General features: G+C 41.1%; 1 protein-coding gene across 11 annotated transcripts in view; it reads left to right on the top strand.

Annotated features, from left to right (window-relative positions):
- The first annotated feature begins 8738 nt into the window (after window positions 1-8738).
- The window catches only part of epb41l2 (erythrocyte membrane protein band 4.1 like 2), a 168203-nt gene continuing 152705 nt past the window's right edge, over window positions 8739-24236 (top strand). For 6 of the 11 annotated variants that reach the window (XM_059981555.1, XM_059981553.1, XM_059981554.1 and 3 more), the window contains exon 1: window positions 8740-9073. The gene's annotated coding sequence lies outside the window, so the exon portion shown is untranslated. Of the gene's footprint in view, window positions 9074-24236 lie in introns of all 11 variants that reach the window. The other 5 variants (XM_059981559.1, XM_059981556.1, XM_059981552.1 and 2 more) reach the window with 2 other exon arrangements.

Here is a 24236-nt window from a genome sequence, read left to right as displayed (position 1 = left end):
AAGACATCTCACTGCTCTTAGTTTGTAAAAATCATCTGCTACTTCATTTGGCAGTAAAGATGATCATTATTTATCTTTTTATTATGGGTTGCAGCACTGCATGATGAGATATGATGAAATATGACACACTGCATGCCGTGTGTCAGCAATTTTTTTGCGTGAGCTATCTTGGGCACGTGTGCCATTAGACTGCCACCCCTGTCCTAGAATCTCAACTTTGCTCTCCCTATTCTTTCCACTTCCATGTGCTCCTCCTTGGTGAATACTTAATTAACCACCTCACTCATTCCTCTGGCTCCACGTATATTCTTGATTGTCCTTGAGAGGGCTATTTCCCTTGCTACCCTCATACTCCTAAATTATTTATAAAATGTCTTGGGATTCTCCATAATCCTACTTGCCAAGGACATCTCATGATCCCTTTTAACGTTTCTAATTCCTTACTTGTTACCTGATTCCTTTATTTTGCTCAGGAGCCTTGTCTAGCTTCAGCTCTTAAGCCTTCATCATTTTGACTAAATTTACAATAATTTTGTCATTCAAGGTTCCCAAATTTTGCCATCTTTGTCTTTCATCCTCTCAGGAACATATTGGTCATACAGAATGGAAACTGAAAGCCATATATACAGAATCATACAGCATAAAACAGACCCCATTTCAAAGCTGTAGCAATCCCCAGTATATGGAGAAGTGCTATACTCTTCAACATATATAATGTGCACATACACTGTTAAAGGCAGATGCAGACATTTCAGCTGCATAGGAGGATACTAGAAACTTTGTGGTATTGAATTCTGTAAACTGACACAACTCAGAGTTGCATAGAGATATGTAACAACGTTTTTCTGTGAATTTTATCATTGAAGATTGCACTTTTTATTGAACTGCCAGAAATTGTGTACTGGTTACTCACGACATTGTTTTGACATCACTAGAACACATTAACACAATTGCTAGACATCTGTATCATAACTGGAGTTACATCTTACAACCATCTGTGCTGCAGAGGAACGCCATGATGAAGCACACAAAACAAGGCTGAGAGTTTTGCAAGCCTTTGAGATAGTTAAATCAAATTCAAGGTTGTATTTTCTCTGCACTTGTTGGTGCTAATACCATGCCTTATCTGCACTCACCGGTACTGACAGGGTTCTTGTCTGCATTCTGGAGCGATAGTGCTATGTATTGAAAACCTCGGGGGTATTTGTATTTAGCTTGCTTGAAATCTGACATAAGTGCTGTGTGTTCTCTGATCTTAGTAGAGCCTGTGCTGAATGTCATATGAACTCATGTTGTGTTAGCACAGTGCTGTATCTGAACTCAGCAGTGTAGCAGAGCATGTTTTTAATCTTGAGAGTTTATCACTATGTAAGTAAGTCGAGACATGTATGTGGCTTTTGATAGCTCCTCAGGTGATGTCTTGGTGTATTTAACTAAGTAATATGGTTTAATTATTATTATAGTTTTTTAAGCCTTTAAACTTAAGTTGCTTTTAAGAAAAAAAGTCACTTTATCTTTCCTATTCACACTGTTCCATACTATTCAATGGTCCTCAAAACGTTATAAATCGTATATTTTAATTGATGATAAAGCTCTAGTTTCGATCCACCTAAGGGCTTACAAGAAATTGTATAACGGTTGTTTGTAGTACAGAATTGTTTCATAAGGAAACAAAAACATTGCCCACACAGATCAACAACTAACCTGACAAACGTGCATGAGCACAAAGGCATGAAGGGACAGTAATTAAATAAATATAAAATATTACAATAATAAGGATAAGATTGAATTCTTCATTAAAATCATGAAGGCTATTTGTAGTAAATTATTTATTTTCATGTATTACATTGATCACATGATCACATTGAATGGCAGTGCTGGCTCGAAGGGCTGAATGGCCTACTCCTGCATCTATTGTCTATTGTATTTATAGAGATACAGCATAGTATACACCCTTCCAGCCCAGCAATCCCTGATCTAACCCCCGCCTAATCACGGGACAATTTACAATGACAAATTAACCTACCAACCAGTTCATTTTTGGAATGTGGGAGGAAACCAGAGAACCTGGAGGAAACCTACATGGTCACAGGGAGAACATACAAACTCCTTACAGACAGCAGAGAGAAATTAATCCAGATCACTGATACTGCAAAGGTGTTATGCTAAGCATCATGCTACCGTGATGTAAATGCCTTTGTAAGACCATGCAACTTTAATATATGGGAGCAGAATTTGGATAGTCAGTCAACCAAAGCCTCTACAATATGCAATCATGGCTGATTTATTTTTCTTATCTCCATTCTCTCACCTTCTCCACGTAGCCCTGGACCCAGTTACCAGTCAAGAGAGAACCTATCAATCTCTCCTTTAAATACGATACATCCAATCACCCAGCCTCCAAAGCCCTCCATAGCAAAGAATGCCTCAGATTTACTACCCTCTATCTGAAAATACTCCTCTTCATCTCAGTCCTAAAGGGACACCCCTTTATTCTGATACTGTACCCTTTGCCTTTGATGAACTGGACAGTAGCCACAATTTCTTAAATGTAGACAAATTCTCTGGTCCTGATGGGATGCACCCCAGGATGCTGAAAGAAATGCATTTATGATCGTTTAACAAAATTACCTAAAATGCCTAAAATGCCGCTGTTTCCCAGGAACAGAAAAGGCTACAAAACAGAAAAATGTAAGAATATGTTCTTATGTTTCCACACTAGGCTGTGATCGAACCAATGAGGGTACTCTCCACTGTGCATCTATGGGAGTTTCTCAAAGATTTTGGTGACATGCCGAATCTACACAAATTTCTAAGGAAGTAGATGCAATGTGCTGTCTTTTTTGTGATGATACTTATGTGCTGGTCTAGAGATTCTGGCGAGCCTTATTCTTTTGTTAATTTTTAAATGTTTCACAGTATTACCATAGTTAATAACCTACACACACATCTGAAGTTCAGAAAGACTTACTTCATCACCCCTCCATCATCTACCACCTTCTGCCTCACCTGGTTTCACCCATCACCTGTCAGATTGTACTTCTTTCCCTCTCCTGTTCTGATGAAAGGTCTCGGGCTGAAATGCCAACAGTTCTCCCTCTCCAATAATGTTGCCTCACCGCTGAGTTTCTCCAGCACTGTGTGTGTTCCTCAAGACCCTCTGCACCTGTAGAGTCTATTAAATTTATGATTTTCAGAAACATTTAAAAACTAGGCTAGGGGTGTGGATTTGACAAAGTTTTCAGTTGGGGATGTTGGGAGGTTGGTGGGTGGGTGGGGGGGGGGGAATAAGTTCAGTAAGGGTATCCTCAGTGTAGCAGGCCCTGCCACTGCTCAGGCTACAACAGTTTCTGAGCTGTTTCAGGTCAGAAACATAGATTTTCCACATCTGTATTCAGTAAGTATTGGCCTGGGCTAACTGTAGGTTGTGATTCTGTGTGGTGAGCCATGACCATAGCAGCTGGCCCATAGTTATTTTTGGTACTAAACCAACCCGCACATAGAATTCTAAGTAGCATATTCTATTCCTCTCCACCCAAGGGTTCATACTTTCTTAAGTTTTAAAAAAAACTTCATTATCACACAGTAGCCAGATTCAAAGACAATCTCATATCCTTCTTTGTCAGCTTCCTGTCCAAGTCATAGTGTCTGATAATTTACCCGGAAGCTCCCTTATGTTAGCAGTTGGCTCTGCCACTGTTAAATGGATCTGCTGCATGAATTTGTATGTCCTTAGATTTAATGGCTCCTGACAATTCTCTCTCCCCTTTTGTGTACTTCATCTCCTCTCTAAGACTTCTTCAAAATTTCTTGTGACTGACTACATTTCCAGAATTCATACTGAAACAAATTTGATAATTAAACTATCGTAGATATTTAAAATGAACTCAGGTACGTTCATCATCATTCCCAGGATAAATCTACTTTTCTAATATCCTAGTGTGGTATTGTTGGAATTTATCAGGGAAGATAGAAATTCTGATGAGACCCAGTTGTTGAAATGTCAAAACTGATGTTTCTGCATTGTCTTCTATTCACAGCCATCTATGACATTTCTATATAATCTGCAGTAAAGTAGTTAATGATGAATGGTCTTGGCCCAAAACATCGACTGTTTATTCCTTTCAATAGATGCTGCTTGACCTGCTGAGTTCCCTTAGCATTTTGTGTGTGTTTCTCTGGATTTCCAGCATATTATGCTAATAAAATAGTTTTACTAAATTATAGATCTTTAATTTGATCTGATTTGGATCTTTTATACTGATATTGTTCCAGAGAAGCATATTCAGGATACTGATTCCAGCTCTAGGTGGGAAATCTGGAAAACTCATCACTGAATTGGTTTGTATCTTTCAATACAATCACCTAATTATAGTATTACTCCTGGGTTTGGCTTTCAGTCTGCAGCAGCAATTATGTTGGAATCCCAGGTGGCAAAATCTCAGAGTAATTAAAGGACCTTTCAAAGGATAGAACTAGGAGGAAATTGATCAAAGCAAGGGTGAGGTTTTATTGTGTAGTCAGAATGCTCAAGGACAGTTGTGCTTCACTTTAATGAGACATTGCCTGATATACTGCTGGAGAACGGATAAGCCTCTCCAGCCTTAGGAGGAAGAAACCTACTGATGTCTAACGTGGCTAAGGAAGCTGGTAGCCAGAACATCGTGGTATGCCACTGGATTCAATGCAAAATAAGCAGTCTAAGATCCAAGCAAGAGAAAATCTGCAGATGCTGGAAATCCAAGCAATACGCACAAAGTGCTGGAGGAACTCAGCAGGCCAGGCAGCATCTATGGAAAAAAGTATAGTCGACGTTTGGGCTGGCGACTGTACTTTTTCCCATAGATGCTGCCTGGCCTGCTGAACTCCTCCAGCATTTTGTGTCTGTTGTCTAGCGAACCAGTCAAGTTAGGAAATCACTCAAATCATTCACACACCTTCCCTCTATCTGGCATTAAGACTTAATCCAACACATATAAAATCCAAAATATAAAAGCAAGGTGGCAAGGCTGACACTTTATAAGGCTTTATAACACTCTTGGAGTGTTGTGGGAGGTTTTGAGCTGCTTATCTAAGAAAGGGTGCACTGGCTTTGGAGAGGGTTACAAGAAGGATCCTGGTAATGAAAGGGTTAATGTTTGATGGTGTTTGATGTATCTGAGCCTGTACTCACTGGAGTTTAGAAAAATGTGTGAGGATCTCATTGAAGCCTATTGAATATTGAAAAGCCTAGACAGAGTGGATGTGGAGGGGATGCTTCCTATAGTGGGGGAGTGTAGTGCCAGAGGGCACAGTCTCAGAGTAGAAGGAAATTTCTTTAGAAATGAGGAAGAATTTCTTGAGGCAGAGGGCAGCGAATCTGTGGAGTTCATTGCCACAGACAGTTGTGGCAGCCAAGTTATTGGGCATATTTAAAGTGAAGATTGATAGTCAGGATGTCAAAGGTTACAGGGAGAAGGCAGGAGAATGGAATGAGGGGGATAATAAATCAGCCAAGATGGAATGGCAGACAAGTGAATGGCCTAATTGGCCCTTCTATCTTATGGTCTTATAACTACATATCCACATCCTTCCTAGTTGTGTTGTTTTCTTCTATATCACCATCTATCCATCAACCCATCAGCATCATGCATCGATTCTTCTGCAGTTTGATTCCTTTCCCTAATCATCACCTCTTCCAAATAACTGGATGACAATTAGGCAAAGATATACCATATCTTTTTATCTGTTCTTTCATGAATAGAAGAATGAGAGAGAGAGAGACTTCTGTTAATTATAAATTATTATAAATTACTACGATTGCACATTGCACATCTAGATGGAGATGTATCATACAGATTTTCACTCATCATATATGTGAAGGATGTAAGAAATAAAGTCCATTCCATTCCTTTATCATGTCCTTCCATTCTCACTAGTCTTACAAGTCCTATGTGAAGACTCGGGAATACTGTTGATCTCAGATGTAGAAGGATTCTTCATTGCTGTTTCCATAACAGTTTTGTTTCACCAGTCAGGGTTGTTAGCCCTGAGCTGAACCCTCTAATCTGGAGGACTGATGAATTGCTCTGGCCTCCAGCCTTTGACTTTTTCAGCATGGGTAATTCTACCAAGAGCCAAAGCACAAGGTCCTGATGCCAGCCAATGTAGCTCTCTGGGTCATGGAGACGCACAAGCCTCCAAACCCAATGACAGCTGAGAACATGGCCCAATTGTTGGGTGATTACAATGGGGTTCTGCTAGATACATATTGCAGAAGGAGGTCATAGTTAAAAGGAACTATGGGTTCAAGGAAAGATTCATAAGAATCGAAGTTTTGCTTTCCTACAATTTTAAAAGTACATTTTAAAAATATCATAATTAAAAGACACCTACAATGTTTGTTCTGGATGGGCTTGAAAACCTGTTAGCAATATTGTGAAACACAAACTGCGTAACTAGAAATGGAGAATCAAATTCAAAATTTGTTTCATGCCCAGATTGATGCAATAAGATTTGTGCAGACGGCAGATCTGATGACCAATAGGAAATATTGAAGGGATTTGAGAAAATCATAGATCCTTGTGTAATTCAATTGCAAAATTTTAACATAATTTTAAACCCCACATTTGCATTTTTCTCACACAGTTTGCAAATGTGGATGAATCACCTGGTGTGGAAACTTGTTTTCCTCGGACTGTTTAACTTCCAGTTCCTTTTCTCCTTGCCTTTTTTTCTAGTTTTGATTTATTAAATAAGCAGCTGAAACTATGCCATGTTAGCTATTTAGCATAAAGACATTGAGGTGCATCAAAGTTAGTGTAGATAGTATCTTAAATATTCTAGGCTTCTGATGACTCTGACTAAACCGATAGTATGAAATGCAAAAAATTTCAGCTGTACTGCTTGTTGTTCAAGCTTGTATTTGTTCAGGCTTAAATCTTGTAATTGCCTTAATTGGCAGACTTCTGTGACATTCTGCTGGTTTGCTCTAATGTCCTTGGACATGAGAGGCTCTACTGTCGACATAAATATACAGCAATATCCACTAGCACGTTTAGCATTCTATTCAGGGATTAAATTTTGATTGATTTACTGTGGTTATGATACTGAACTTATAAACATTGATTTAAATTAAATCATAACATAGCAAATTAAGGAATTAATATTTTTTTTCCAGTTCAGTTCCTTTTTATCTTTTTATTGCTTGCTACTAAACAATTATTTTCATTGTATGTTTTTTGTTTTATACACAAGTTATACCAAAGTTAATATTCTTTCTGGCATTAAACAACAGAGTCAAGGAATTAACCACTTATAAAGACAAAGTTTTTGAAAAATTCCAAGGTAGAATGCTCTGTTGGAAAAGAAACAATGAGTTAACTAAACAACTGAAAATAAATCAAGAGTAGAGGTAATGAAAAATGAACAGCTGTAAGTGGGGGAAATGCAATGGGTTTAAAGAGCTAGGTAGCAACCCTGTCTGGCATTATTATCTTTAAAAGGTCTCGGCCCGAAACGTCAACAATGCTTCTCCCTATAGATGCTGCCTGGCCTGCTGCTTTCCACCAGCATTTTGTGTGTGTTGCTTATCTTTAAATATGTTGCTTTAATGCGTAGATTTTACAGTTTTGGATCACTAACTACAATAATTTGGGTGGTACGGTAGTGTAGTGGTTAGCACAACGCCTTACAATACAAGCAATACGAGTTCAATTCCTGCTGCTGATTGTAAGGAGTTTGTACTGTATGTTCTCTCCATGACTTGTGTGGGTTTCCTCTGGGTGCTCTGGTTTCCTCCCACACTCCAATGTTGGTAGGTTAATTGGCCATTGTAAATTGCTCTGTGATTAGGCTAGGATTAAATTGAGGGATCGCTGGATGGCACCGTTCGAAGGGCCTGAAGGCCCTATTCCATGCTTGGGAAACAAACAAACAAATAAATAAATAAATTGTAATCTTCCTGTGCCATCTTCCAGTAAACTGTTTTTATAAAATACTATCCAGGTGTGTTAATAAACATTTTTCACTTTCTAGTCAAATACCTGGTTTAATAATATAGACAGGAGGATGAGTTCCCCCTTCATCAATCCTATCATTTCATTAGTAAAGCTCAATATGCTCATGTTTTTTAGTCATTTGATTGGGACACTAACCAATGAGAAGGCAGCAAAAGCACTGCCAAAAAAAAACAACATCCATCATCAAGGACCTCCACGATCCAGGCCATGCTCTCTTCTTGCTGCTACCATGTAACTGTTCCGTATTTGCGCAGTTTGTCATCCTTTGCACATTAGTCTTTGTGTGTAGATTTTCATTGAGTCTATTGTACTTCTTTGTTCCACTGTGAATGCCTGCAAGAAATTGAACCTCAGGGTAGTATTTGGTGACCGAGGGAAGGAGTGGGGCTAGATATGTTGATGAAGTGAGGGGGGCAGTGCTCAATGTGGTGATAGAAAGAGGGGCTGGGTTGTCTGTGGTGGGGCTAGATATGTTGATAGCGATGGAGTGAGGGGGCGGAGCGGCATATTGTAATGAGTGAGGGGGCGGAGCGGCATATTGTAATGAGTGAGGGGCGGGGCTGCATATTGTAATGAGTGAGGGGCGGGACTGCATATTGTAATGAGTGAGGGGCGGGGCTGCATATTGTAATGAGTGAGGGGCGGGGCTGCATATTGTAATGTGAGAGGGCGGGTCTGTACGTGGTGATGGAGTGAGGGGGCGGGTCTTCACGTGGTGATGGAGTGAGGGGGCGGAGCTGTAGTGAGGCTCTGAATTCCGCCCCCAGCTGCTCGTGGAAACGGCATCAGTTCAGCGCGCGTTCGGGGGGGAATTTCAAGCGCGGCGACGCGGGCGGTGTTTACCGGCGGCTGCCGCATCTCTTTCCTTTCCTCCGTCACGGCGCGCAGCTCGGCTTGGCTCGGCTCGGTTCAGCGCTGCGGTAGGGTGTCCGAGGCGCGCTGGCGCCGAGCGAGCAGCGGAACCCCGAGCCAGGGTGCGGGGGGCTCACCTCCCACTGGAGATCTCTCCCGAGAGCAGCGGCGCCATTTTGCGTGGTGATCACAGATTTTCCTCTTCAAGATACTGCTTCCATGTGAGTTTTATTATGTATATTTTGTCTTTCTTGAATTTCCCCTCCTGAGGTGGAAGAGCTGTGATTCCCAGTATCGAATTACCCAAGCGGTAGAGTAGAAACCAGTTATCTTCACTGTAACCCGCAACCCCTCAGCAACTCGTCTCACATACTCAGGGGAGGAGGGGGTAGCTTTCTAAATATTAATTTGATTGTTTTGCATGTTATTTCCCTTCTTGCAGTGTAACGGTGTGCGTTATGAAGGGGTGTAGTAGCTGTATGGCAGCCTGTTTCAAAGTGCCGCGTCCAATGTTGCCTCGCCCACTTGTAGGCGAGAATGAAGTGTAGGAATACTTCACCAAGTTTTATTTTGTGATCCTTTTGGGTGAACTATTGGTATTTCAGAATCCAATGTTGTACCGTTCTTGTGTTGTGCAATAGTTTGCGCATATTCTCAAGCAAAAGTCCCTTTTTCCGGATGGGCAAGAATTGATTACTGTGGTAATTACAAGAAATACAGTGGGCTTCATGTGTTTGTCTTCGTTATGGTCGTGAAGCGTGTGTACATCTTCGTAGTATTCGCGGAGTCTCCAGTGCGCGTCTCTGTTCCGTGACTATTGGATTGTGCTTTTTCAATGATAGCGTTGTTATTACTTGTCGCTTGCACATGCTGTTTTCTTCTCATTTTGTTAATTTGCACTGAGGAAAATCTGTATTTAATTTCACTTTTCCTTTTGAAAGCAATCAGTATTCAGGAGGAATTTAAGTAATAAGGGTTATATTCTACAAGGTTGAGGATGAGGACGACATAATTTTGACGTTTTGGTGGTTGGAGAGTCCAGACCAGGGGTTCCCGACCTTTCTTGGGCCATGGGCCCTCACTAAGGGCTGTGTAGACCTCAGGCTGCGCACCCCTGGTCTACAACGTACATTTATCATGCACAACTTGACCTCGCTGTACTTCTCTTCAAAGGCAGAATGTTTGCAAGTGTGGTTGACGACCTTTTGAAGGCGTTGTAGCGGTGAAAAAATGTGTTGTATGAATGTACACCATTCCTTTAAAGAGAATTAATTTATCACTACAAATAGATATGTGCATTATATGATTGCCTTTATGGTGACTTCGCTGCAGACCGGTTAAGACTGGAACTGATTATCCAAGGAAGGCTGGCAAGGTATGAGGATTGGGTTAGGGCGACTCATTAATAGATTTGAAGTGAATAGGCAATGATCTACTTTTAAGAAATGAATGTAGATATAGCTATACATCCCCTTCGTGAGTAAAAACATAGAATATTGCAAGCCAAACAAAAGTTAAGGATAATAGATTAAATGTGGAGACGTTTTTTAAAAAAAAACGTAGCGTGCTTGATGACCGTGGTTTCATAACGGCAAAAAGAACCAAGAGTTTGAATGAAAGAGTGAAAGTAAGTTGGAATAACTTCTAAGGAACAAAAATGTGGACTGTTTTCAATTTTCCATGGGCATGTAAAAAGATAATCAAGGGCAAATGTACTCAGGAATATGGGAATTTATAAGAAGGGACAGATGAATGTAGCAGCAGCCCTTAATGTAGAGGCTTGACTGGAAGATCCTCATCCTATTGTGGAGAGGCCTGTGAGTTCCTGAGATCCAGAAAACTATACTCTTTGGAGTTTAGCCATCTGGAACTTAGCTCCTGCTAGGATCACCCATGACGTTAAGGTCAAGGTGGGAGGTTCTAGAACCAGGGGTTCCTAACCTGGGGTCTGCAGACTCCTCGGTTAGTAGTAGGGTTTCGTGGCTTAACAAAAGTTTGAGAACTTCTGTTCCACACGGTGATCCAACCAGGATCTCAATGGTGAAGCTGTCAGAAAACAATGACACATCATAACAGCAGTGAAGGCTGAGAAAAGCTACATAGTGAAGGGTCCCTAGTTGTCTTGCATTAGATGCCACTGGACACTGGTCTGTCAAGCACCTGTGCATCACCCTTTCCACGTTGAACAAAGTCTTGCATGTGTGTTCTCCATTAGGGGAATCCACTCTAAATATGTGCATCCCAGGATTTATTTATTTATTTAGAGATACGCGTGGAACCCTTGCAGTACAAATGTCTTGCAAATGGTGTTGGAATTAAACTCCAAACACTACTGAGCTATAATAGCATCACACTTACAGCTAGGCTATCGTGGTGCCCCAAGGAGATCAGTCTATGCAGTCACCTCATGACCCACCAATAGACAACCCCTTAAGAGAATATCATACTCAATTTGAGCAATCACAGTACAATATTACTACTGTGAACAATCCAAAAATGATGGACAAGGGCAAGTTGTAGGATTAAGATGTGATATGTACTGGGATGGATTGACATACAGTATGTCTAGGATTGAATTGGAATTTTACAAAGTTCATGCAGGAGATGATGAACATGGATGATATCGGGGTGGAATTGGAAGCTCAGCACTGATCTTTCAGACTAAAACAGGTTGCATATTTACTTTTCAGCCCAGAAGGTAGCTACTGAGAACTAGAATTTGGAGCCCAAAATAGAACAGACATGCTTGACGAGGTGGCCCTTTGTGTGACAGACAAGGTGACAAAGGAAGAGTGTGGGGCCCTTTTGCAGCAAGGGATATCACTGAGTAAATTGCTGCAATTGGAGTTTTGAGCTGAAGTATGAACAATGTATTAATTTTTATCAATGCTGAAGTGCTTCAATTTTTTTTGCGCTTGTTGGTCTTTACAAACTGTAGCAGGTGTCTTCAGACATATTTCCCAGTCAACTGCATTAAGTATGCCACCTGAGTTTATTTTTCCTCTGAGTACAGAGACAAAGCTAAGCTCTACTCCTACAATGGTCTCATCACAGCTGTGTATCAGTCCTAATCAGCAAGGCATCAGCTTTCCTTTACACATTTCTTGAGCAAACAAACAGCTGTGTGAAGAGATGGCAAGAAGGGGGTGTGCAGGAATGAAACATAGAATATAGAAACATAGAAAACCTACAGCACAATACAGGCTTTCGACCCACAAAGCTGTGCTGAACATTTCCTTTCCTGAGAAATTACCTAGGGTTACTCATAACCCTCTATTTTTCTGAGCTCAATATACCTGTCCAGGAGTCTTGTAAAAGACCCTATCGTATCCGCCTCTACCACTGTCACCGGCAACCCTTTCCACGTGCTCACCACTCTCTGCGTAGGGAAAAAAAAACAACTTACCCCTGACATCTCCTCTGTACCTACTTCCAAGCACCTTAAAGCTGTGCCCTCTCGTGTTAGCCATTTCAGCCCTGGGGAAAAAGTCTTGACTATCCACATGATCAATGCCTCTCATCTTATACACCTCTATCAGGTGTCACCTCTCATTCTCTGTTGCTCTAAGGAGAAAAGGCCGAGTTCACTCTACCTATTCTCAAAGGCATGCTCTCCAATCCAGGCAACATCCTTGTAAACCTCTTCTGCACCCTTTTATTTCCCCATCCCTCCTATAGTGAGGCGACCCGAACTGAGCACAGTACTCCAATTGGGGTCTGACCAGGGGTCATTACCTCTCGGCTCCTAAACTCAATACCACGATTGATGAAGGCCAATGCACCGTATGCTTTCTTAACCACGGAGTCAACCTGTGCAGCAGCCTTGAGTGTCCTATGGACTCAGACCCCAAGATCCCTCTGATCCTCATCACTGCTAAGAGTCTTACCATTAATACTATATTCTGTCATCATACTTTACCTACTGAAATGAACCGTCTCACACTTATCTGGGTTGAATTCCATCTGCCACTTCTCAGCCCAGTTTTGCATCCAATCAATGTCCCGCTGTAACCTCTGATAGCCCTCCACGCTATCCATAATACCTCCAACCTGTGTCAACAGCAAATTTACAAATCTATCCCTCCACTACTTCATCCAGGTCATTTATAAAAATCACAGAGTAGGTGTCCTAGAACAGATCCCTGAGGCTCTACCACTGGTCACCGATCTCCATGCAGAACATGACCCATCTATAACCACTCTTTGCTTTCTATGGGCAAGCCATTTCTGGATACACATCCACATATCAATTTCCCCTTGGATGCCATGCCTCCTTACTTTCTTCATAAGCCTTGGAGTGGTACCTTGGCAAATGCCTTGCTGATACTCTGCAGCTACTGCTCTTACCATCATCAATGTGTTTAGTCACATCCTCAAAAAAATTCAATCAGGCTCATAAGGCACAACCTGCCTTTGACAAAGCCATGCTGACTATTTCTATTCATATTATGCCTCTTTAAATGTTCATAAATCCTGCCTCTCAGGATCTTCTCCATCAGCTTACCAACCATTGAAGTAAGACTCACCAGTCTATAATTTCCTGGGCTATCTCTACTCCCTTTCTTGAATAATGGAACAACATCCACAACCCTCCAATCCTCCGGAACCTCTCCCGTCCCCATTGATGATGCAAAGAACATTGCCAGAGGCTCAGCAATCTCCTCCCTCGCCTCCCACAATAGCTTAGGGTACATCTCATCAGGTCCTGGTGACTAATCCAACTCAGTGCTTTGCAAATGCTCCTGCACATCCTCTTTCTTAATATCTACATGCACGAGCATACTCAAGGTTTAGTGGTACAACCTCCAATCAAAGTTAGCAAGACCAAAGAATTGATTGTGGACTTTGGGAGAATATTCATCAGTTTTCATTAAAGGGCCAGTGGAATAAAAAGAAAAGTAGCTTAAAGTGTCTGGGTGTCAAGATCTTGGTGGACAGCTTAGCATGTTGTTGCAATGCTGAAGGCGAGTCGGTGACATTTTTTAAAGAGTTGGTAGATTTGGTACATCACTTTAAAAAAAAAACACAACTCTGATTTCTCTGTATGTATGATGGAAAGCATTGTGACTGGTTGCATCACCTCCTGGTATGGAGGCTCCTATGCAAGAGACTCAGCCAACCAGTTAGCATGATGCTATTACAGCTCGGGGTGTCAGAATTCAATGGATCCTGTAGGATTGTTCCTAACTGGAGCACTACTGAGATATTGCTTAGATTGTGTGAAAAGAGCATAGATTGTTTGTGGATAGCTGGACTGTTATTGCCACTCTACATAGCTCTAATGTATTTTAATTTATTTCTGGAATATGCATCTGCCAGTCAGCCTTAACTGTATCTTGCTGTTATGATGTATACAGTTAATTTATGTTGTAATCTTCACTACATTTTGAATTGAATGATCTTTATTGTCATTATACATAGATACAATGAAAATCTGTTTGGCTTCCTCTCAGGCAATTAAATAAAGTGGTAGATAAAAACAAGACAGCAATAGAAAAACAATATTAAATAGTTAAGTAGCAGCAGCACCAGAATATCACAGTAATGCACAAAGTGCCATTAGTGCAAGTATTTGAGTCCTTGTGTGTGCTCACAGTTTCAGTCATTGTTCTGTGGGAGTGGTGTGACGGAGGCTACAGCTCTGGGGTAGAAGCTGTTCTTCAGTCTATTTGTTCTGATTTTTAGTGTCCTGAACCTTTTGCTGGATGCCAGTGGGCCAAATGGAGTGACCGGGGCGTGTGGTGTCTCCAGTTATGCTGATTGCTTTCCTCCTGAGTCTGCTGGAATAGACGGTGTCCAGTCCTGGGAGCTCCATCCTGACAGTTCGCTGGGCCGCCTTCACCACGCAATGCAGGTCTTGCTGCTCAGCAGCTGTTCAGCTGGCACACCACACTGTGGCGCTGTTGGTCAGGATGGTTTCAGTTATGCTTCTGTAGAAGTTGAGCAACAGCTTTTGAGGGAGTTTGTCCTGTTTCAGCTTTCTGAGGAAGAAGAGTCTTTGTTGTGCCTCTTTTACTAACAGCGAGGTGTTTGTTGGTGGTCCATGTCAGCTGTTTTGACAAAATTCCATGGAATTTTAGGTTTTCCACACTTTCCACCGTGTATATGGGGGGGGGGGGGTATGTACTCTGTCCTTTGATCTCCTGAAGTCAATGATCATCTCTTTTGTTCTAGAAGTGTTAAGGACCAGGTCATTGTTCTTACACCACTCCATCAGATGACCCGCCTCGAGCCCGTAGGCTGCTGCGCAGGTTGACTCTGTGGTTAAGAAAGCATACTGTGCATTGGCCTTCATCCTCGTCTGAGATCAGGCCAACCACTGTGGTATCATCCGCAAATTTAATTATGGAGTTGAAGGTGCAGTTGGGGGTGCAGTCATGTGTGAAGAGTGTGTAGAGCATAGGGCTCAGCACACAGCCCTGCAGGGTGCCTATTTTTAAGATGAGGGTGGTGGAGGTGTGCTTACCAACTCTGATTTGCTGTGGTCGGTCTGTGAGAAAGTTCATGACCCATGAGCACAGGGAGGAACCAAGGCCAAGAGTGTTCAGTTTGTTGACCAGTTTATGGGGGATGACTGTGTTAAATGCAGAACTCAAGTCCACAAATAACATCCTCACATTAGTGTTCATCTTAATGACAAAATTATCAAGAGATTTTGGAATAATTATTGTTTACAGGGAAAGCGATTGAACCTGATTGTGACTTATTAACCAATATTTCAAATTGCTATTTTTAAATTTTGCACAGAAACAGCAACAAAATTAGCTAAAGTTTTCCATATTTGAATACAATGGATTCCAGTTAATTGGGGCACATCAGGACCAGTACATTTTGCTCCAAGTAAGCAGTTGCCCAATTAGCTGAAGTTCCATGAAAATTGTTAAAATTGTTTTTAAATAATTAATCAGTTTTGTATGTATTTTAATGTAATTAAATAAAATAGAACAAATGAGAACATTACCAATACTGATGGATGGTTGTCTATTGTATCCAATGATGACAGAAACCTTTGGAAAAGCCAATGCACTGGGATGGTTCCATTGTCTTCACCTCAGAAGTCTTGGTCCAATGTTATGCGTAGTCGCCACAACTAGGGCCTATCTTGGTTGCAGTGGATGACTATGATGTCTTCAGTGTCTTTCATGCCTTTACTCTCCATAAAGTGTTGCAGAACTTCTTTAGATCTTGGATGCCACCATTGATCTCATCTGCCCAGTCTGCTGCAGCCTACTTTGCATGCTAGGACAGGCATATCCCTATCTCACTGGGGTATGAGACCTGCCTGCTACCCTCACTTGGTTCAGCCTGCCTGTTAAAGTGGTGTACTGGAGTGTGACTGCCTTCTTGTGCAAACAGCTACTTGAAGCCACAGGTGAGAGCTGAGTGTCTGGAGGGGACCAAAGATGAGTGAGCTGCCCTGGAATGGACACGACAAGCCTCTTCACCAGAGGTGCTACACCTCATTAGGCTCCCCATGCATCTACTAACAGCTTGCAACTAACGGGCTCCTTGACCAGCTGCAGGGATGACTGGCATCAAGGCTGTGAATTCACTTTCATGAGCTTTAGTTTTTTTTGCTTTCATTGTTGGCACACTTTGCTCTTTTTTTACACAATGGGTGTTTGATTTTTTTTATGGATTCTGTTTTTTGTTTTGTGACTGACTGTAAGGAGACGAGTCTCAAGTTTGTATATAGTATACATGATACTGTACTTTGAGCTACCAATACTGCAACAGTACTATAAAACTGGATGAATTCCTCTATCAATAACTATTAAGAGCTAATACAGTATGCTGGCATTTTCTTTTGACAGTAAATGAACAAAATCAGTGCAAGTGCCTAGTACAGACAATGGACTGCCTTCAGACAATTCTTTAGATGATTTCATCCTCCAAATCTTCATTTTCATCGTAGCATTCAAAATGATTGTCAATACCTTCAAATTCTGTGTAGTGTCTAAGTTGTTGGAGTAGAAAAATCAATTCATTTTCACTTCTAGCTGTTTCTGGCATCTCCAAGCCTGAATTCTTGAAACCCCACAGTGAGCAAATGAGTTCTGAATTGTTTTATTGCTTATTTCTCACCAACTATTAGTGACAAAAAATCTGCTTTTTGAACAGAAACGTATGCAACTCGCTATTTTTAGATTATTTGCAGTAAGCACGGTGTACTGTCTAATGACCACACAATTGCATGGGACATGCTAATTAGAAACTGACAGGTCTCCTGTCCCAATTAAGCAGCATAGTGTCCTAAATTAATGAAGGAAATCTGTGAGCTTTTTCTCAATTAGGTTTTGTTCTTCTTCGAAAGTAAGTGGCTGTCCTGATTAACTGATGACCAATTAACAATGGAGTCCATTGTTTGAAGGATAATCAAGTTGTGGAAGCAGCTGTTTTGTGTAGCAACATTTTAAAAGCTAAAAAGATGCATAATAGTAAATGCCAAAAAAAATGCATGGTATCTTTTGCTGTTTTATAACGTCAGTTATATAACGGTTGGGTAAGTAGCTTTTGGGGTTTTCATTGAGATTTCATTAGGTATTTTTAAGTGGCCCATCTCCAGAGAAAGTTCTCAGTAACTGCATCTAACTTAATTGCATTCCTCGGCAAGTTGACCTGGATATAGAGTGTACCAAATGGATCACACCTTGGAGTCGATGACAGTGAGCTTTGACTGGATGGCATCTTTCACCACATCAGTAGTTGTTCAGCATCAGTTGAGATTTATCTCGGTGTTAAATAAAAGTGCATTGGGAAGTATGACTGTCTCATTTCTGGAGCAGTCCCATGATCAAGTGGTGGAGCAGGCTCAAAGGCCCAACTGGCCTAATTCTACTCCTAAATCTTATGATCTAATCATCATAAAAGCTGTATGTAACGTGACATGTCCTCTCAGCATCAGTCAAGCAAAGACTTGATGTTTGTTTGAATGCTGTGGTGATGAGGCATTCTGCCAAATAACTTTGATGTTCCTCTTGGGCAGCTACCTTTTCATGATCTTCTGTGTCCTTTTCCTGCAGGATATTTGACTTGTGTTCTTCTGAATCAAACATCGTAACAGTGACATGGTATGACAGAGTGACTAAAAAGTTGCATCCTTCTGTACACTGGGGATGGAAAGCACTTCTGCATACTAGGTGTTTGTGTACTTGGTCTGAGCATAACTTGATGTGGCCATCTGATTGTGGAATGCTCATTACATAATTTCTGTTTTTCCAAAGTTCCACGAGCCCAGTTCACTTTTGAGCTTCAGATAAACTGTTTGGGCTTGATGTAGGGTTTTGGCCCAAAATGTCACCTCTTTATTCTTCTCTGTAGACGCTGCCTGACTTGCTGATTTCCTCCAGCATTTTGTGTGTGTTATGAGTGATGAACAGACCTGATGGTCAATGGGGTGCAGAGTTAACCATTCCCAACCCCCCTCCTGAGAACTACAAACTATTGCTTTTGCTATATATATATATATATATATATATATATATATATATATATATATATATGGAGAGGGAGGGAGAGAGAGAGAAAAAAAGAACATGGGCAAGAACATCTGCTACAGATAAGAGGGGGAGAGAGACTGTTGACTTACTATTGTTTGACTCTTCCTGGATTATTTACCTTCCACTACAAGGACTTTACTTTGCTCGTTGACATTCCTCAGGAGATAGCAGGAGTGGCCTGATTTGATGGACACAGTCATTCAGGGTTGATGGATAGCTGAGACCCTGTGAGTGGGGGTAAAAGATAGGTCTGGAGAGACACCCTTCAGACACACCAGTGGACACTGAGTGTTGGGAAACCACGGAAAGGTGGGGCTTCGAAGACCGAACCAGGAGATCGGTTAGTAAAGCTCAGTGTTACAGCAGGGCCGGTGGGGACTTGTGTGTGTCCACTCATGCCAGAGTGATGAGTCCACCACAGAAGAACGGTCTAGCTGAAGACCAGAGGGGCCATAACTGAATGACTACAACGACACAACGGATTAAGAAAGCCACAAAAGGTTTGCCTGCCACAGCTGTTGCTGTTACATCTTGCTTGCTCTCTCTCTCTCTCTCTCTCTCTCTCTCCAACGATTTCAATACAACAACCATAACCACCTCAGCATTTATGAACTGAACTCTATACTTTCCTATGACAATTCATTTACCCCTAGACATCGATAGAACTTGTTTATTATTGATTATTATTATTCCTACACTTTTAGGTTTATTACTGCTAACTTTTTTATATGTATATTTGCATTTTTGATATTGTATTGTGTAGTTTACTAATAAACACCTTTAATTTGGTACCACCAGACTCCCAACAGATACTTCTTTCTCTACTGGTCAGACACCCAGTTATGGGGTACGTTACAGTGTTATCAAAGATTCTGGGTGGTTGTTACGATGTTGATATAGGGTGTGCAAATAAGAGGACCTTTTTATTTAAAGACAGTTTATTTCCTGTGAATGAGAAGGAAGGTAACAATACTATTTCTTCACCATTGTACACTAAATTGCTTGTTTCTCACGCTTGCTTCTCCTCCAAGCCTTATTCCCAGCACTCTCAAGTAATCATATTTAACAGTGAAATGAACAAAAGGGTCAAAACCAGGCAAACAAGAACAGGGGAACTACAGTGATGGTTGTAGATGCATATCGATCTTTGGATGAGCTGCAGATTCTGGTAGAAGATGATGCTGTTATCCATGCAGGCCAAGTATTTCCTGTGGAGTTTGCGCTGCCTTGAATTGACACTTTGATGTTTGTGTCCCACTTGAAGGACGTGGTAGAAGTCCCTGTGCAACTCATTGCAAATATGCCAAGCAATATATTGTTAAAACTGTATTATCAAGAATTTGTAATATTTAATTTAACTGTTCTCAGATCCCTTTTACAAGTAAATCTGAGGATTTTTTTCAATGCCTTCATTAGCAGAAGAGAAGTACCCATGTTTTTTTGTTTGTGTCGGATGGAGAGTTGGCTGCTCCATGTATTTTAAGGCTCCTTTGAAACAGTTTTTAAAATAATTATTGAAATCTAGTGTTCTCTTTGGTCTATTGAAGCTCTTTAGTTAAACATTTTGATGTCTGATTGGGTTTTGAATTTTACTGAAAGCACTTTACTCGAACACAAATCTTATTAAACCCAAGACCAGACATCTTGGAGAAGTTGCTTGCATTGTTGAAGACTAATTTAACAAATTAAGGAATTATTTATGTTTAAAACTCTAGATATAGATTTAGTGCTGTGCAGAGTAATGAGAAAGAATTTTCTGTGATGCTGATGATAATAGCAGTTATTGCCTTGATGTGTGCTTGTAGTAAGTTGATGTGTTCTTTTGAAGCCGTTTGATTTCTAGAAAGGCAACAGCAGCATTTCTGGTGTAAACGATCTTATTTTTGTTTTATTCCTGGTGATTTATTTTGTGGTGTACCACTAATATGGATGTTTCTTGTGTAAAAATAACTGACCAGATTTTAGCCCCAAAACATCTGAAATGCACGGAGTACTCCATCTGGCCCTTCTAATAGACAATAGACAGTAGGTGCAGGAGTAGGCCATTTGGCCCTTCTAGCCAGCACTGCCATTCACTGTGATCATGGCTGATCATACACAATCAGTACCCCATTCCTGCCCTCTCCCCATATCCCTTGACCCAGCTATCTATAAGAGCTCTATCTAACTCCCTCTTGAATGCATCCAGAGACTTGGCCTCCACTGTCTTCTGGGGCAGAGCATTCCACATATCCACCACTCTCTGGGTGAAAAAGTTTTTCCGCATCTCTGTTCTAAATGGCCTACCTTTTATTCTTAAATTATGGCCTCTAGTTCTGGACTCGCCCATCAGCGGGAACATGCTTCCTGCCTCCAGTGTGTCCAATCCCTTAATAATCTTATATGTTTCAATCAGATCCCCTCTCATCCTTCTAAATTCAAGTGTATACAAGCCCAGTCACTCCAATCTTTCAACATACGACAGTCCCGCCATTCCGGGAATTAACCTTGTGAACCTATGCTGCACTCCCTCAATAGCAAGAATGTCCTTCCTCAAATTTGGAGACCAAAACTGCACACAGTACTCCAAGTGGGGTCTCACCAGGGCCCTGTACAGCTGCAGAAGGACCTCTTTACTCCTATACTCAATTCCTCTTGTTATAAAAGCCAGCATGCCGTTAGCTTTCTTCACTGCCTGCTGTACCTGCATACTTGCTTTCATTGACTGGTGTACAAGAACACCTAATCTGCTCTCATTCATCAAGATTGTAACTGATCACTGAGCTTGGCATTATTTTCCTGTACTATCCTGATATACTATGATTTCCTTTAATAGCCAGTGAGGTTGAAGGCTGATGACCCATGGAATCTGTGATGAGACATACTGTTCCAATGATAGGCTGATGCTGTTTCTCTTTAACTTGGTCCTAAACTTGTAAAACCCTGTGAGAATTTTGCAAACTTTAATGAATATAGCACATTTAAAGGACAATACCCACCTTTTTGGCTCATGATATTGTGTAAACTCATTAACTTTTAAGATCAATCTAATCCGTAATCCTTAGTCCTGTTTTTCTATTATCGTATCTAATAGTTTCATAAATGCCCCTAGTATATCTGCCTCTAGCTTGTCCAATTTATCCTCAAAACATACTCTCTAGTATAGGCAGCATCCTGGTAAATCTCCTCTGCATCCCCTCTAAAGCTTCCACATCCTTCCTATAACCAGAATAATTTCAAGTGTGATCTAATCAGGATTTTATAGAGCTGCAACTTTATTTCACAGCTCTTGAAAACAACTTGGTTAATGAAGGAACTCGATCAAAGGTAGTGGCAGGAATTGAACCCTGGTGACCTGTACAGTAAAGCATTGTGTTAACCACTATGCTGCTGTGCCACTCCCAAATCACTAAAAGCGGGGGTCCCAGATTACATCTCTGCGGAACACCACTGTTCACTGCCCTCCAGGCAGAATATACTATACATGCGTCCCCTGTTATGAAAGACCTACTTTAGTTACCTGTTTTTGCTAACAGAAGGTGTTTTCACTGTTCCGAAAAAAGGCAGCATGTGCCCAAAGCAGCCAAGCTCCTGCCCCGGAACTGCATTCTAGCCGGCATTGCTTAAACACGTGCCTGTGAGTGTCTGTGCTTTATGTCGATATATTTTGTGCATCTGTTAGCAAGATGAGTTCTATGGTATCGGAAAAGCCGAAAAGAGCATGTGAGGGTGTTAAACTTAGTGTAAAACTAGACATAATTAAACGTTTCGATCATGGTGAAGTAAGGACATAGTGAGTTTGGCTAAGGAGGCTGGGTTTGTGGAAGTTGATGAAGATGATGAAGAGGTTTTGGCATCCCATGATGAAGAATTCAGAGATGGAGCTGATGAAGAGGAAAAGATAACAATTGAAACCGCACGCAGTAGCGAACTGCCCGAAAGTGAAGTTATCCAGGAACTGAACATGAGGCAGTTGCGTGAGATTTTCGCTGCAATTGTTAACGCTGCAATGATTGCAGAAAAGAATGACTTTAATTTTGAAAGGGTATGTAGGTTTAGGGCATATTTGCAGGATGGTTTGAGTGCAAAGAACTGTATGATTGAAAAATGCGCAAGGCTAAACAGTCAAGCATACTGTTGTTTTTCAAGCCTTCCACATCAGCCACAGCAGACAATGAACCTCGACCTTCAACACCGAGGAAGGCAGACAAAGAAGAAGGTGACCTGCCTACCCTGATGGAAACAGATGACGATGAGACGTCACCCCAGTCTTCCACCATCCCAACCTCCTACGACTCAGCCAAACACACCACCATCAGTGTACTCACTGTCTTCCTGATTCCAGTAAGAGAAACTGAGAATGTGAAAAGGGTAAGGGGTACGTGTAGAGGGGGTGGGCGAGGGGTAAGTGTAGCAAAATATGTAGACAGGACAAGAGAGAGGTACGTCATTGGGGAAGTAAGGAGAGGTAGCTAAAATAAGGTGCCAGGCCAGACGTGGAGACCACAAGGAAAAGGGGACCTGCGACCACAAGACAATATGCTTGACAAAGTATTTTGAGGATACCTATTTCAAGTGTTTTGAAGTGCATCAGTATTAATTCTAGGTATTACGCTTTAACCTTTGCTAATTCTGAGTATTTTGCATGCTTAGCTATGCAATAGCCAATCAATTGATTAATTTGAATCAGTAACCATATTTGCGAATGTAGTACCCTGCTTTTGGGTATAAGTATGACCTTTGTAAACCGACAAATTGGGAGTTGGCTACCGTACTCCTGAAGTGCGTAAGGGCTGCAAACTCCTCTCCGAATAAAAGCTGCTTCAGAGGTAATTTCGTGTCTCTGGTGTTTTTCCTCAACTGAGCCGGTAACAGTTACAGGTTGACAATTGAAACTACACTGTACATACATTATTTCTACTTTATATAGGCTGTGTATTTTTATGTGTTATTTGGTTTGATTTGGCCGCTTCATAGCTTAAAGGTTACTGGAGAGTGTGTTACTGGAGAGAGTATTTCTGCCGAGAGCGCTTGCGTGAGATTTTCGCTACGGTGGACAGTACTGCAATGATGGTAGAAAAGTATTCCTACTTTATATAAGCTATGTATTTATCAGATCATTCCTGCTTTTACTATGTATTACTATTATTTTGGGTTTTGTGTTATTTGGCATGATTTGGTAGGTTATATTATGAGTCTGCGAACACTCTCAAATTTTACCCATATAAATAAATGATGATTGCTTCTTCACTTTACGATATTCCGGCTTACGAACCATTTCATAAGAACGCTCTACCTTCGGATAGCAGGGGAAACCTGTATCTATAAACACACATTGTCTTTTTAGGCAGTTAATTTAGTATCTACACTACCATATTTCTCTGGATCCAATGCCTCCGACTTTCTGAATAGACCATCAATTGAAGACTTTGTCCAACCCCTTACTAAAACCCATATGCACCAGAGCTACTGCTCTATCTTCATTAATGTGCCTTGCCACATCCTCAGCATGGTAAGACATGATCCCTCACAACACCATGTTGACTATCCCTAGTAAGAGTGTTTCTCCAGTAAATCTTGTAAATTTGTAAATCTAGTCTCAAAAATCTTCAAAAATTTGTCCATCGCTGAAGTAAGACTCCAGTTCCAAGGGTTATCCTTACTCAGTTCCTTAAAGGAATAACATTTGCCAACATCCAGTCCTCTGGTACTACTGCTGTGGCCAGCAGGGATGCAAAAATCATCATCAAGGCTCAGTAGTCTCTTACCCTTGCTTCCCATAATAACCTGGGATATATACCATCTGGCCTGAGGGCTTATCTATCATATTTTTTCAAAAGTTCCAGCACATCCTCTTAACATCAATATGTTCTAACAAATTAGCATGTGTTACATTGCCTTTACA

Source organism: Hypanus sabinus, chromosome 10, assembly GCF_030144855.1.
Source record: "Hypanus sabinus isolate sHypSab1 chromosome 10, sHypSab1.hap1, whole genome shotgun sequence".
Lineage (NCBI taxonomy): Eukaryota > Metazoa > Chordata > Chondrichthyes > Myliobatiformes > Dasyatidae > Hypanus > Hypanus sabinus.
The sequence above is the reverse complement of the archived record's forward strand: the minus strand, read 5'-3'. Positions and strand labels throughout refer to the sequence as shown.